The sequence below is a fragment of the Lutra lutra genome, chromosome 4 (genome assembly GCF_902655055.1).
Source record: "Lutra lutra chromosome 4, mLutLut1.2, whole genome shotgun sequence".
In the NCBI taxonomy this organism is placed as follows: domain Eukaryota; kingdom Metazoa; phylum Chordata; class Mammalia; order Carnivora; family Mustelidae; genus Lutra; species Lutra lutra.
The window spans coordinates 23,472,893-23,490,047 of record NC_062281.1 but is presented as its reverse complement, the minus strand read 5'-3'; the positions used below and the strand labels follow the sequence as shown (position 1 = coordinate 23,490,047).

Genomic DNA, 17,155 nt, shown 5'->3' with positions numbered 1-17,155 from the left:
TCGAGATTTTTAAAAAAAATTTCCCAAGGATTTTAATGTGAAACACATGAATGTCTCTCACATAACAAGTATTCATTCATTCAGTACCTTCTGTATTGGTCATACAGTTTTGTTCCTGTAACAAACACCTCAAAATCTTAGTGGCTTAACACAATAAAAGATTATTTTTTGCTTCTACAACATCCAATGTGGATGTCCATACTGGGAGGGTTTTCTTAGAAGCTTTCCTCAAAGCAGTGAGTCAGAGACCCAGGTGTCTTCCATCTTGTGGCTCTGCCATCTTGTGGTCCTAGGGTCATTCTGCCATCATCAGGCTGACACACAGGAAAAAGAAAGAATGGGAAAGACATTTCATATTCTAAACCATCTCAGTCTTTCCACTGGCCTGAATACCCATATGATTGATCTAATTGCAAAGGAAAATGAAGAAAGTCAAGTAGCACTAGGTACTAGTGAGCACAAATGCTTCTGTCTAGCTGGCTGTGTGTCAGGCATTATGCTAGAAATGGGGAGGGGACGCAAGGAAGAATGTAAGCCCTGGTATTGAAATTTATGGTTATTTTTTTTTACAGCAGTAAGCCTCTTTGATCAATGCGGTAGGTACTGACTGAATAAATCTTATATCTGCTTTGCTTCTGGAAACTGAGAGGTTATCACTCTTACCTCCATTTGACCCAAAATATTCCAAATCAAGGATCAGCGTGGGAAAGTCCATTTACGTAGAGTAACTCAGGTGGCTGGCATATGACATCATTAGATCTACTTCTTTTCGGCACATGTTATATGGTCTTGAACTAGAGGCTTCATTTCCAGATCAGTAAAACAGAAATATTGTTATCTTTCAAGGTTGTTTTGAAAATTAGAAGAAACATGCTAAGTAGGGCCTTGATAAATGTGTACTGGTCTTATATATTATACATATTCTTATGTTATTACTGATGAATTCTTATAACTGCTTTGTAGGTTTCCTTTAATAAGAAAGACTTCCAGTCCTTGAGAGTGTAGACTGTAGCTCACAATTTGTTGATCTGACCCAGAGTCCCTGGCAAGCGATGGACACAGAAAAGCTCCTTGCTAAGTATTTGTTGAATTTAGGTCCACTAGGCATGAGTCTGAGAGCCTGAAGCTGGCAGCGGTGTAAAATTTCCCATGAGAATTGTTCCTAATATCAGCATGCCTATGAAGAGAAATACTACAAGCATCCCCAAGGAACTAATACGATAAATTGTAACTTTTACAAAATGAGAGCAGTTAAATTTCATGAAAATGCCTGCACTTAATCATCATCAAAATGGTCTAGGATTCATACCTCCTCATTGGTTCTAATCAGCCCTTCCCTCTCAACATTGGACAATTACTCAACAGAAAGGAATCCCCAATTGCAGAATGAAACATCACAACACCCTGCTTTACAGATGAGGATCTACACTCCAAAGGGTAAGTGCCCTGCCCAGGTTTAGAGATTCAAGTCCAGGTTCCCTGCCTCCAGATCTCAGACTAGGGTTACATCGACTCACTAACAGTAAACAATAACCAGAAGTATGACAGGATAAAAATGGTGCATCTGCCTGAAATATCAATTAAAGCATGTAGACATTTTCATATATAAGGAAACACAAATTTATTGTGATATGCAAATTTTCTATAACATAGGACTACAAAGAATTTTTAAATTTCTGGTGGTCTGCCTCAGATTATGCCACTAGGCCCCTGGGGCCACTCATGTTGGCTTCTCAGGAAACATGTAAGAAGCACTGCCTTCCTCTGTGCCATTAAAGGGCCATTGAAATGCCAAATAGAGCCCATTATTTGAGCCCATTACTGGAAATCTGTCTGCAAAACTCTGTTCAGATGCAATAATGATTTAGGCAGGTCAGACTTCCCAGAAATGAAGAAAAGTGCTGAAAATAAATAGGAGACAATAAATCTCTTAATGGTGCAAAGGGGAAAAATAAAGCAAATTATGTTTTATCTGGCAAACATATCATAGCCTTTTTTTGTTTCTTGGTAATCCTCATTTTTCCTTTCTATAAAAAGCAGTTAGTTCAAAATTGAAGAAAGTTTAGATAAATGTCTCAAATGCGCTTAACCCAGGATGCAGAGATTAGCCATTTGCAGAAAAAAATGGACCAGTTTTTCCCTACTATTGGGAATTTATTTGTGAGTTCATAGACGTAAACTGTGTGAATTATTAATGGCTTAAAGACATTGGAGTTACGCCTCCTCTATGAGAGCCCTGGAGGAAATATTCACAGAGGAAGCAATGGCAAAGAGCAAAAAAGTTTCATTTTTTCTTTTGAATCTAATCTTAAGTTTAGTCCAATGTCCAATGCAGAGTTCTATTATGTGGATGTAGCTTGCCCTAACAGCTAATGAGGGTCTCTATTACCTCTGACTCAATTCAATCTTGTAATCTGACCATTCTTAGGCTGGTTTCACAATACTGGAAATGGAAGAAAAAATAACACACATGCTTGAGAGAATATCTTAAGGAAGGAAAAAAACAAAAATAAAGGACCTCACAAATGATGGTATTTTTAAATAAAGAGTGATCCTATCCTTGTCCTAAAATGAGACAAATCCAAAGGCTAAATCTTCCTCCTAGATGGTAAGAGGAATGAGGTAAAGTAAAGGGGTGGAGGAAGAAAGCCTTATGAAAGAAGGAATTCAGGGCACAGATTTGGACCCTAGGAGGAGAGAAGGGAGAGACAAAGATAATGGGCAGTATTTATCTAGGGGCACTTGCATCCCATTCCCCACTTTTTGCTCTGCGCTCTGGCTTTGAGCTCAGAGAAAGAAATTGGGCAAGAAATTAAACAAAGTGTTCACTGAAGAGTATGTGAGCCTCTGAGCACAATCAGGATGGCTTTAGGGGCCAGGGCCTTGAGATAACATGGAATTAGGGAAGGCAAAAGGAACATCCTCTCCCTGCCCCCACCCTCAAACGACCAAAATCCACACAGCTCAGCTTTGAGACATTTGGGTTCTAGAACAGTGATTTGTAAAAGGGTGGCTGTGCCTGGAGGAGCAGCACATTCCCAGAGAAGACAGATGCTAATGCAATGATGAGGCCCTTTGGCAAAGAGGCTACAATGGAGAATTAATGGACTGGTTCCTGAACATAAGTGAAAAGCCTTTGAAAATTAGGAAAAACCACTGAGGGAACCTTTGAGAACTGGTGATGATGATGAGCATGTGTGCATTATTTTGTAATTTATAAATTATTTTCACATAGCTCATTTGTTTCTAACATTGATCCTAATAGGTAGAGATGACAAGTATTATTAGTATCTGTGTTTTGTAGATGAGAAAACGGAGTCTCAGAGTTTAAGCAACCTGCCCAAGGTCATTCATATGGTAAGTATCAAGGTTAGGAATTCAAAAACAGGACTTCTCACTCTAAATTCAGCGCTTTTCCCACTGGAACATATTACCAGTTGGGAATTGTGACAGTTCAGTTAACCAGTCCTTAAGAAAAAAATTTTAACAAAGATGACTTAATATCAGGGAGCTGAGAGGAATTCAGTACTGGGTCTATGTGGAAACAAAGTTGCAAAAATTAAAGGGCTGACTAAGACTTGAGTCCAGAGGAGGAGAAAGATGCCATCTCAGGATTCCTATGGCCTGCTCACTGAGAGTCCAGGAAGGACTGCCAAGACCAGATGACTAAGAGAGCGGTAGATGGCAAGAAGCTGAGCTACCCTCTGAGCAGAGCAAAAAGGAAGAAGTATGTTGCTGAGACAAACAGCAAATCTTCCTAATTCAGAATGCAGGATATCTTTGTGTTCTTAGGTTGTTTTTCCTTTGGGTGATGAAATTCTGGGTAGGAAGACTGTACAGAGTGAGACTACATTTGCTTCCTGAATAAGGACATTGATGAATCATCTTGGCCAAGTGCCTCACCTTGACCATTGTGCCCAAAACAACTTTGGCTTATACTCACAGGTGCTATAAAAGTGAGGGGTGGGATTTAAAAATAGGCCTAGAGTAAACATAAAGTTAATAATTTAAGGAATGATAATTTGGAGAAGGGGATGGCAAACATTTTCTAGAAAGGGCCAGAAAGTTAATACTTTCAGTCTTGCGGGCCATATAGTCTTTATCACAACTACTCAACTCTGCCACTGGTAGCAGGAAAGCAGCCATAGATAATATGCAGACAAATGAGTCTGGCTGTGTTCCAAAAAACTTTATTTGCAAAAAAGGTGGCAGGGTGGATTGGACCCAAGAGCCCTACTTTGCCAACTACAAAGTTAGAGAAAAATTTTGTCTACCTAAAGATCCCTTTATTCTCATTTATATTCCTGAATCAAGTTGGACCATGGGAAGGGGCAGAATATGTCACATTAACTGTTTGCTATCAATTTTTATAAAATTAAAATTTTGTTCACCGCCACCATAAGAAATGCATTTCTGTACCTGTTAATATATTATTATCGAGAACACTATTTTCACTATTCCCTATGAAATGCTCTCTGTAAAACTTTCTGACAGTGTTTGGTATTAAGATAAAATTTTTTCCCACCATAAACTTGCATGTTTCCTTCTGTCAGAGGAGTCAAATATTTATCACACATCCTTCTTCAACCTCACTAGAAAGGTTTGAATGGGGCTTTATGTTGAATCCAATAATTTTATGACCTTCACGGTTGACATACTCTTCTTATTTCTACCTTCAAGCATGTGTGCGCGTGCTTATGCGCACACGTGCACACACACACACACACACACACAATTATTTCTATTGCATTGTGGTCTTTTAAAAAAAATCTAACTCAAATTTTTGTAAAAAAGAAATCAAGTTCAAATAAGCACATGTTATTACAGAGAAATACTTCAATCCCAAATAAAGAGATAGAGCCAACTGGTAAATGTAAACCCAGTTTTTCACCCAACCTAACATATTGAACCTTGTCAGAGGAACTAAGAAGAGGTAAGTTTATTTTAAAGACAAGAAATATGGTGAGAAAAATCCCCCTATATTCTCTAGACATTTCAAATTTCAAGTAATTTAAAAGTATTTTTTAATACTTTTAAGTGGCTCTGGAATAAATAAAAGATTAATAGAATGGACAAAGGAGCTTGGAAGCAGATGCAAAAATGAATAGAAATTTGGTTATGACAGAGAAAGTGACTGATTCCCCCTCTGGAAAAAAAATTAGCTTCCTACCTTATTCAATACATATAATTAATCCCAAATAAATTAAAACTAAATGTGAAAAATAAAAGTGGAAGCTTTAAGCTTATAAATATATGATATATCTTTACAACATCAGGGTAGGTTAAGATTTCTTAACCAAATGTTGTGTACAAATCACGAAGGGAAATACTGACATTGACTCCATTGATATTTCAAACTTTTCTCCATCAAAAATATTATAAATGAAGTGAGAGATATCACAGAATAGGAGATGAAGGGAAGAGATTTGCAGCCCATTATCAGATAGAGGATTAGTAGCCAGAATATATAAAGAACTTCCTCAAAGCAATAAAATAAATAAATCAGTCAACCTACGGGGAGGGAAGCAAAGGATATAGAATTTATAGAAAAGAAAAGCAATGAGCATTAAAATAGGAAATTAGGTTTAATCTCACTATTAATCATAAAACCATAAAATGAAACAGATATCATTTGTATTGACAATAATTTTAAAAACTTATAACACCAAGTTTTGTCAAGACAGTGAGAAATAAGGACACATACATTGGTAGTGGAGGTATATATAGATGCAAACATTGTATGTTTAGAAATCCCCAGCAGTTTGGAAATCACTAGGTAAGTGGAAAATATATAGATACCCAATGGCCAAAAATTTCACCTGTAGCTCAACCCTAGAGCAGTGATTCTAAAAATTTGTTACAAATTCAAATTCTTGGGCTCACCTACACCTGCTGAATCAGAAAATTTGGGGGTAGGGCCCAAACATCTTTGTTGTCACAGCCGTCTTAGCTAGTTCTAACGCACACTACTGTGTGAGCATCATTGTGCTAGAGATAGTCCCACATCCGTGCTCCTGAAGACACGTGCAGAAAGGTTCACTAAAGTATTGCATGTAATCACAAAAATATATAACCTACCCAATGGTCCTCTGAGAGAAATGGATACATAAACTCTGATTTATTATTTCTACTGGATGTTCTACAACTATTAAGATGAATGAATGAACTATTTCTATATATTACTATGGATAAAATTCAAAAACAAAGTTGAATGAAAAAATCAAGTGATGGAAGATTTCACAATATGATGGTATTTATATAAATTATTTTATATGAACTCAGAAAAAGATAGACATATTATTTGTCTTTGATTATTTATTGCAATGTACTAAAACATGTAAGGAAATGTGTGACACCAGCATTGGAGGAGAGTTGTTTCTGGAAAGAAAATGGGAAACGGTAATGAGGCAGGGAGAAGTTTAAGAATATCAAAAATATTTTTATCTCATGAAAATTCTAAATGGTGAAATGATACTATCATTTAAAATTGGGTAAGGGATACCTAAGTGTCTCCTATATTATATGTTGTACTTTTAATATTTTTGAAATATTTTCCAATTTTTAGAAATACTGTAAAGAAGTAATTGCCCAGTGTGTGTGTGTGTGTGTGTTTATGTTGGGGGGTGTGGGGTGGTACTGTGATATTGGCAAGTGTTTTCTTAGATACTGCCAGTGCCTCTTTTTATGCATCTCATGGATCTTAAATATCAACAGAGAAAATTATCTCAAACTCCAATTTCACAAGTTAGAGAAATTCTAAATAAAAAGACAGATACATAGTTTATTCAGTTTTCATTTTTTTCTCTTTTTGTTTCTTCATGGAAAATCTCTATTATATATAAATTTAAGTATATATCTCAATATTCAAGTTAGACTTGCTTCTAAATGGCTTATTTTAGGAAATTTAAATGGACCAACTATGGACTCAGAAGCAACAGATACAATGAAAAGTGAAGGAATACCTGAGAAGCTTCCAAAAAAGAAAGAATCAGATTTAATACAAAGGGTCAAAATATGAAGGGCATCAGACTTCTCATTGGCAATGCTGCCTTCAAAATTCAGAGAGAAATGGAAATTATGAACCAAGCATTCCAAGCCAACCAAGCCATCAGCCAATTGCAGATTAGAATGAACAAATGCAAGTAAACAGAAAATTATTTGAACAAGTTCTCTTTTTCAGTAAGTCTATTAAGGAATGTACTCTAGCAATGAAATAAAGGGGAAGAGGGAAGTATGAATCCAAGAAAGAGCAAAAATCTATTGCAGAAGAATCAAAACCAAATTCTCAGGATAAAATCAAAGAACAGAAGTAGTCCAGACTGGAGAAAGACAACTAGGGAGTCTTGAAGAGAAGACCCTAGTGAAAAGGGAAATTTGATAGAACAATTGATATGATGAACATTTGAAAATAATTAAAATTTGTGGTTAGCAAATTATGCAAGTAAAAAAATTGACCCAGTTAGAAACTCCAAGAAAAACAAATGCTTTATAAGAAAAAGATGAAATCCTGATACACTATTGGCTCAGAAGTCAACAATATTTATAAATCATAATGACACAATCACTAATTGTGATTTAACTTAAAACATAAATGTAACTGCATTGGGGGTACACAACTAAAATGTGATCAATCATCAGGAAATAAAAAACTATTGTGCAAAAATAAATTAGTCAAGACATCAAGCTATATAAATCAAGTCTTCTAAGTGTCTTCTGGTTACCTGATCCCCAAACTCTCCCGTTTCTGATCCATTTTATACAAAATCACCTGACTAGCTTTCCTAAAACACTACTTTGATTTTATTACACCCCTGCTCAAACATCTTCAGAGGCTTCACTTTGTCTAGTGAATAAAGCTCAACCACACTGGGGAGAACAAGTTGCTTTACTCAGTCTATAGTTTAAAATGCTCATCTTTTTTGGAAACATTCTGACAGATACACCTAGAAGTAATGTTTAGCCAAATATATGGGCAACCTGTGGCCTAGTCACGTTGACACATAAAATAAACCATCACAGAGGCTGAGCTGAATCATACTTGATTCAACTTTGTTATCCAGGTACCTAAGACGTAATAGATATTCAATAAATTGGGAAGTAAATGAATCATAATGTACCTATTCAATGCACTCTACAAAGCTCTGTTCATTAGCACTTCCTACATGAGAGAAGATTCTTTTATATGAACTTGCTATTCTTAGATGTTATTCTGATTAGGACTATTGAGGTGACACAGTCCTGATAACAGCACACAAAGCAGGGAAATAGAGGATTCTGAAGAAGAGAGCACTTTGAACCAGAGATGTGTGGACCCAGAAGCATTTCATGATTGGCATCATGTCTTGAACTAGTTTTCAAAGGAATCAGTCTTGGCCAAACCCAAAGAGAACTTTGCCAAGCACTTTTCCCCTTAATTTTTAAACCCATGTGTATTTTAAGGGAAATTCAATCCATATGTTACTGATTCATTTACACTTAACTCATCAAAATGTTTTGTAAGAGTTATTTGATGTCCCAGTCTTTTGAGCTTTTGTGAAGAAATGCTTTCTCCCCTTAGAAATAGAAACCTTTCAGCAAGTCACACACACACACACACACACACACACAATCCCCAAAAGTTTCAAAGTCCCTTCAAACCTCAAGCCCCACAAGCTTCCAGTGGTTCTTCACTGAACCTGATGTGACTTCCTTCTTTGTAGAAATCTGAGGGCTTCTGTTGAAGAGACACACAGTTGCACAAAGATGGAGGTCTAACAAGCAAAAACAGCAAGGCAAAGATAATTAAAATCCCAGAATGAGAGAGGAGTTATGTCAAAGCTGGTGAAAAGATGAGAGGAGGCTATAAGTCAAAGAGCAAAAACAGAGACTTTAAAAAGAGTAAATGGATCCATCTTCCATGTACAGAAGTTCAAATCTAAGGTAGGAAGAGAGAAAAATGTATGCAAATATATGCCAGAGAGCACATATATCCAAGCCTTCAGAATTCTACGTTAGAAAACCAAATACCTTGGCCATTTGGGAAGTGATTATGAGAATGTGTTACTAATTATTTAGATGTGACTGTTTACTTGAGCAATAAAAGTTCTTATCCGCCTTACTTCTATCACCAAAGTTGGTGCTACTAAGGCTTATTGAACAGGTCTTTCATTTTTCCTTTTGCATAGCCACTGCTGGACTCCTATGAATGCATTCTCAAAAACACTATATTCCATAGTGTCAAAGAGAAGTGGATATTTATAAACACAGATAACCAGAAATTGGGGCAGGTCACTGGAGCTATATATTTTGATCTCCTTGTAATACATGACACTGTTGTCAGTGAAATAAAGCGAAGAATGTATCTTAGATCTCAAGTTCTTCCTTTGTAGAATGGCCTACCTAAGATGCCATAAAAATGATAAAACTCAGGAAAACAGTAAGGCACCCTATAAGAACAAGGAGGAATGGGAGTACTCTAACTCTTTAAATGTGAATGGCAATCAGTGCAGGCCTTAGCTTTAAGGAGAGTTGATTTTAAATGTCCAGAGAAAATATGAGTATAATTTCCTGGGTTCACATTCTCAAAGGAAAGAAGGCCCAAGGGGGATAAATGAGAGGCTCTTTAAAAAAAGAGAGAGAGAGAAAATCTTGGCAACATAATCACTTATGTTTTCAAGTGGAAGTGAATGAAGGTGAAGACATCTAAAGAAAACGGTATTTTTTTTCTCGTTTTCTTTAACGAGTTTAGGATTTTTTTTTTAAGATGAGAGTCATGAGAGCAGGAGTCTATAAACAAGCACAGGCCCAAAAGAGTGGTTTAGACTGGGGAGAATAAAGGAAGTCCCACACGTGTAAAAACATGCTTATGGGGGCGCCTGGGTGGCTCAGTGGGTTAGGCCGCTGCCTTCGGCTCAGGTCATGATCTCAGGGTCCTGGGATCGAGCCCCACATCGGGCTCTCTGCTCAGCGGGGAGCCTGCTTCCTCTTCTCTCTCTGCCTGCTTCTCTGCCTGCTTGTGATCTCTGTCAAATAAATAAATAAAATCTTAAAAAAAATGCTTATGAAAGTACGATAACGGATATCACAGAGCATGGAAAATAAGGAAATAAGGAACACTGCTAGCTGGGAGCAAATCAGGTAATGCTAGAGGACGCCAGTCAGAAAACAGAACTGTTCAATCCCATCCTCTGCCCTGTAAACATCCTTCTATTTCTCAGCTAGAATCAGAGTTCCTTGATAACATAGGGTAATCTTTGTTCACTTCTTTAGATCCAGAGCAACTAGCAGAGTGGTTGGCATCTAATTCATGTTTTGTAAATATTTTTGGAATAAGAAGGTGACAAGTCTAACTAAGAGAACGCTTACACGAGATGGTCTCCAGCCCTCCTCCAGCAATAGCTATCTTCAAATAGATATAATCTTCACCCAGCAACTTGAAGGCCATTTTATTACCCCCTAAAGCCAACAGGGCTAAGACTTCAGTCTATTTGCCTCCTGTCATTCCAGGGGGCAAGTATCACAAACCTTATCTAGTTACTGCACCTTCTTTCCTTCCAGCCCCAACTCCCTCAAGTGGGTGGACCATTAGTTCATCTTCCCAGGCTTTCCGTCTTGGATTATACACCAGTCCAGAAGTGAACCACAGTTATGCAGCCCCCATGGGGACATGTCTCATAACTATCTATCTCTTCTAGAAGGATCAGTTTCTGCTTCCCGTTTATGACCAGATACTGTTGCCCCAGTTCTCCCAGCATGCTGTAATCCTGACTGCCTCATGAGAGCCCATGTTGGAAGATGCCCATGAAGCAATGCCCAGCATCAGTCATACAGCTGCTCTCTAGGGAAGAGACGCCTCCTGACCCAGAAAAATTACACTCAGGGCCATTAGGAAAGGGAATGGGCAATGTGCAATAGGTCAAGCCAAATTCAGGTTTTTTTTTTTCTTCTCTAATTAGGGATACCAGAAGGATCTCATGAACAAATCTTGACTTAAGCAAGGTATTCAGAATTACAAAACTTTAGAATCATCTGAGATGTTCTAGAAGTGATGTTCGATATTTAGTTGGAGGGGAACTCCACTGAGAATCTGATGGAATCCAGGAACCCTATTTGCATAAGTTTATCATACAATTTCAGTGGCAGTCATGTAACACATATTAAGAACCCTGCTCTAGCAGTCACAACCCTAACTGTTATTCTCCGTCAGTGATGAAAAATAAAGTATGTTTGAGTAGACGGCTTCTAAGTTGCATTCAAATACTAAGATCCTAGGATTCTAATAAAATATTAATAAAAATAAATGCATTTCTTAATGCCTGCCATATGCAAGGTACTATCCTAAGTACTTTATCTACATTAACCTATTTAATTCTCAAAACAACCCTATGAATTTAGCATTAGTATAATCTCCCAATGAGATGATAATACAGATGAGGAAGTTGAGGCTTAGAAAGATTATGTGTCCAAAGTCACCCAGTAGTATGTGTCAGAAGTAAGATCAAAACACAAAACATGGATTTGCCTGTCTCTGTGTCAGGCTAGGCAAGGTTATGACTTCCCAATTCCCAGTAGCTTAAAATCACAGAGATGTCTTCCCCTTTATGGTAGATGTGCATGGGGGGGCTCTGCTTTTCTTGATCACGCAGGGTCCCAGCTAACAGACCAACCAAAATCTCTAACATCGCCAGTCACTTTACGTGAAAGAAAATGGAGGTCTGCAGGTCTCAAAGCAGCAATTCAAACGCTGTAGCCCAGATGGAACAAATGTCTCTTCTGCTCACATCTCACTGGCTGGAAGGCGTCACATGGGCAAATACAAGGTTAACAGGAATTACAATCTTACAGTGTACCCAGGAGATGGAATCCTGAAAATGTTTGGCAAGTGTCAAAATGTCTACCTCACTCCCAAAGCCCATGTATTAACAAATTCTATATACCTTCAACCTAAGAAATAAAATGTTAAGCAGAGAGGTGTATCTAGCTATGTTTTTCCATAATCATGATATAATCATAGAACAGGGAATAATCCGTGCCAAATGTCATTCCTCACCGTCTGGTTCTGTGTACCTCGAGTTTTATATTATGACCTAATTGGAATGTTGGAATTGCACTAAATTCCAGATACCTGCCCATGATCTGTCTTTAAAATTCAATATATTATAATATACATTTTAAATGAGGAAGCAGTTTTAAATATAACCAAATTTGAATCCTAATTTCTTCTGATCCTTACCCTTACTTTCTGGGGAAAACTTTTAAACAAGCAAAACATTTGTTGTGCTACCACAGTGCATTATAACAATACTGTCAATTTCCTCTTTTATTTCCCAAATCATTCTATTCTGGGAACTTAAATTAATAAAAATAAATCCTTGATTTTTTATGTCTTCAGATCTCTTTGTATAGGGTTTTATAGTTTGCAAAACACAGGCACTTTTCACATCAGTGATCTCATTTAATCAGCCTTTCATAGAGGCATTATCTTCATTATAGTTCTCCAGAAAGCCCCGGATAGTTTAAAAAAAACACACACACACACACAAAAACACTAGCCTAAGGCCAATACAGCTGGAAAGGGGTGTTTGGACTGGGATTCGACCCCTCTCATCTGATCCCAGTCTGTGCTCCTTCCTGTCACACCTCCCAAATGTTTGTGACAATTATCTTTAACTGCTGGTAAAAATCAGTCATGGCCCATCCTCTCTTTTGTGCAAGAATATCTGAGACAAAGGGTCCCTTATCCCAAAATGTTTCTGACCTGTAAGTCTCCAATTGTGTAAGGGTCACACAATTTCAAGGGGAAAACTGCAAAATTAACTTCAATAAGAACATCCCTGGTCAGAAAAGTTTTCATTAGCAGTAAGTAAACAAACAATAAGTAAACAAACAAACCCCTGAATAGGAATATTTTAGGAGACAAGAGCACTAAGATTTATGCCACACCTACTATGAACATAACCACCTTAATTAATATGGTTTATGTTAACAGTGGTTGGTATTTATGGTGGACCTGTAATTCTGGAAAAGTTACAAGGCTAAGAACTATCCATGAAGTATTACATTTTATCCTCACAACAACCCCATGATGTAGATATGGGCAGAGTGTTGGAGAATGACAGCCAAAATCACACATAGTTGACGAGCAACTGAACTGGGATTTGAACACAGAATGTTAAGCTCAAAGACTTGCTGTTTTGTGACTTAGTGATCACAGCAACCTTGATATATAAAAATCATTACTTTAATTTTACGAATGTAGGAACAATAGCACAGAGAGGTTAAGTAAGTCCTTCAAAGCTGCACAGCCAACAAGTGACAAAATGAGAGTGAGCTCAGGTTTGTCCCATATCAAAGGCCATTTTCAAAGGGTGCTGGAGAAGCAAGGGTCTTTGTCCGCAGAACTCTGTGCCTTTGAACTAATGGGCTCTCTCAGCAAAGAGTAAACCACAGAGATAGTCACCAGAGGATGCAACACAGTGTAACAATTGCATCTTTACTCTGGCTCTCCGTCTTATGATGCCATGCATGGTGTTAATCTTTAGGCTTTAGGATAGCAGGAGTTCCTGCTGGTTCCTGGACGCCTTTGAGGCACTTTCCATTAGAGACTCATGCAACATTGTTCCACAGAGAAAAGATCCAAGAGTTTGCAACTGCTCTTGAGTATCGTTCCTTTTTCCTTAGGTTTGTTTGAGGCATTAATCTTCCAGTGCTTCTTAAGACATCCTCAGGCACTTCCCCTCACTAGGGTCACCATAGCGCTAATATTCCCATCCATAAAGACAATGTGCACCCCACATTTTTAAAATTAAGTATGTCACCTCTGAAGGAACATTCTGCCTAAAGTTGTCACTCTCTGTGCCTTTCATCTCACATTAGATGAAGGGACTCCAGACGCCAAGTCATTACTTTGGAACCTTCACAGTAATCATCTCTCTTAATAACTGATGAACTGTGGAGAAGGGGTGTTGAAACATTTTTCTGACTTAAAAATGATATCTACAGTGTGATGGTGCTGCCCAAATCTCCCTCTCGGATAGAAGCATAAGCTGAGAAATCGTGCCTTTACAGTAACATGCAATTGCAGAAACACAGCAAATAAAATAGGTGTCCCATCAGGCTCAAGTCATGGAAAGAAATGCAGCACTACTTCCCGGCCCACAGAACTGGGCAAAGAGTCACAGTGGACAAACGACTCTGCTATCTGATTTACAACTTCAAGGAGGCAAAGGGAGGAAGTAGAACCAAGAACTGATTAATAAAGCATAAAAATTGACAATCTTAAAAGCAGAGATGCTGCTTCCAGAATTAAAGTACTGAATGTAGGTGCCTCTTACATAAGTGAGAGAGTCTTCCAGGAGGAGGAAGAAAAGGAGGAGGAGGAAGAAAGAAGAAGTGGGAGGAGAAACAATAATAATGATAGCATCTAACAGTGATTTAGGGCCTAATTTCTTATCACCCACAGATTCAGTTCATGTAAATATCCTCTCTCTCTGTCTCTCTCTCTTTTTTTTTTTAAGATTTTTATTTATTTATTTATTTGACAGAGAGAGAACAAGCAAGGGGAGCAGCAAGGAGAGGGAGAAGCCGGCTCCTGCTGAGCAGAGAGCCCAATGTGGGGCTAGATCCCAGGACTCTAGAATCACGACCTAAGCCAAAGGCAGACGCCCAACCAACTGAGCCACCCAGTCACCCCTAAATATCCCCTCTTAAAAGACTAATGGTATGAACAACAGCAGCTAAAGCAGCCTCTCATGACTCCCTGCCTCTTCCACCTGCTCCACAAGGAGATTCTCTCTGCTGATATCCTCTAGACAAAGTGAAGAAAGAAGTGATATTGATCTTCTGTTCCTCTCCTGATCCACTGGCCATTTCTCTTTGGACCATTACCCCCAACTATGGATCTATAGTTAAAAGGTTAGAGAAATAAAGCAGAGTATTTCTTTGCTCAGGCTTCATATTCAGGGATAGTGACAAGAACAATCATCCTAGTTTTGAAATCATCTGAACATCTCCTCCAGACTGGAATACAGCCACCGCTTTTCCAATTCACCCAAAGGCTGCATTCCTGTAGCTCAAACCACTTAGCCCTTCCCTCAGGATCCTTGAGCCTACCCACCATCCACTAACTGAACTGTTAATACCTCCATTTGGGGGAGAAAGTGATGAGCCAAGACCCCACTATCTATCGCCTGGGCTCAAACCCATTACTGGTGTATTTGCTTAAGTTGAGTATCACTGATGCCCCATGATGTGTTAAAGATGTATAATAAAAAAGAGCTCTGAGTCGCGGACCTGGCACGCTTCCTGGCCCGCGCCCGAGTCCGAGTCCTGGCCTCTCATCTTACTCTCCGAACAGCATGAGCTTCACCACCCACTCCACCTTCTCTTCCAACTATCGGTCCCTGGGCTCCATGCAGTCGCCCAGCCACCGGGTCCGGCCCGTCAGCAGCACGGCCAGCGTCTATGCAGGCGCCGGAGGCTCAGGCTCCCGGATCTCCGTATCCCGCTCCACCAGCTTCCGGGGCGGCTGGGGGTCCGGGGGCCTGGCCACGCGGTTGGCCGCCAGGATGGCGGGGGGTCTGGCCGGCATAGGGGGCATGCAGGGCGAGAAAGAAACCATGCAAGAACTGAATGACCGCCTGGCCTCCTACCTGGAGAGGCTGAGGAGCCTGGAGGCAGATAATCAGAGATTGGAGGTGAGAATCCGGGAACACCTGGAGAAGAAGGGACCCCAGGTCAGAGACTGGGGGCATTACTTCAAGACCATCGAGGAGCTGAGGTCTCAGATTTTTGCAAGTTCTGTGGACAATGCCCGCATCGTTCTGCAGATTGACAATGCCCGCATCGTTCTGCAGATTGACAATGCCCGTCTTGCTGCTGATGACTTCAGAGTCAAGTATGAGACGAACTGGCCATGCGCCAGTCCATGGAGAGTGACATCCACGGGCTCCGCAAGGTCATCGATGACACCAATGTCACTAGGCTGCAGCTGGAGACAGAGATTGAGGCTCTCAAGGAGGAGCTGCTCTTCATGAAGAAGAACCATGAGGAGGAAGTAAAGGGTCTACAGAACCAAATTGCCAACTCCAGGTTGACCGTGGAGTTGGATGCCCCCAAGTCTCAGGACCTCAGCAAGATCATGGCAGACATCTGGGCCCAGTATGACGAGCTGGCTCGGAAGAACTGAGAGGAGCTGGACAAGTACTGGTCCCAGCAGATTGAGGAAAGCACCACAGTGGTCACCACACAGACCACGGAGATAGGAGAGGCTGAGATGACCCTCACGGAGCTGAGACGTACCGCCCAGTCCTTGGAGATCAACCTGGACTCGATGAGAAACCTGAAGGCCAGCTTAGAGAACAGCCTTAGGGAGGTCGAAACCCGCTACGCCATGCAGATGGAGCAGCTCAACGGGGTCCTGCTGCACCTGGAGTCTGAGCTGTCCCAGACCCGGGCAGAGGGGCAGCGCCAGGCCCAGGAGTACGAAGCCCTATTGAATGTCAAGGTCAAGCTGGAGGCTGAGATCGCCACCTACCATCGCCTGCTGGAAGATGGGGAGGACTTCAATCTCACTGACGCCCTGGACAGCAGCAGCTCCATGCAGACCATCCAGAAAACCACTACCCGCAGGACTGTGGACGGCAAGGTCGTGTCTGAGACCAATGACACCAAAGTTCTGAGGCGTTGAGGGAGCAGAAGCAGGGTACCCTTTGGGGAGCAGGAGGCCAATAAAAAGTTCCAAGGTTAAAAAAAAAAAAAAGAGCTCTGAGGGAGTCCATTAAATTTCTGAATCCTGGGGTTAACAAACCAAACAGTTTCTTTGCTAGAGAACATCTTGAAATTTTGAAAATTCTAATAGGTATTATGAATCTTCAAGAGGGATACAGAAAATACAGAATTTCCCCCCAGTTATTTGAAAACAAAACCTTTTTCCTGTAAACACTTAACACATTCACTCAGTCATTCAACATATAGTTATTGAGTGCCTATTATATGTGCCTCAGCACTGTGGATACAACATTGATAAAACCTACTAAAGTCTGCATTTTTTGTGTCCTTCACAGAGCTTATACTCTGGAAAAAAAGAGATGAGGACAAACAGTATATAAAATATAACTGCTATGAAAAACTAAAGCAGTATTTATAACATGGCAATAGGTTATAACCACTCAGTTGG

General features: G+C 39.7%; 1 pseudogene; it reads left to right on the top strand.

The window, feature by feature from the left end:
- The first annotated feature begins 15,283 nt into the window (after positions 1-15,283).
- On the top strand, positions 15,284-16,723 carry LOC125099305 (keratin, type I cytoskeletal 18-like; annotated as a pseudogene).
- Positions 16,724-17,155: the final 432 nt, after the last annotated feature.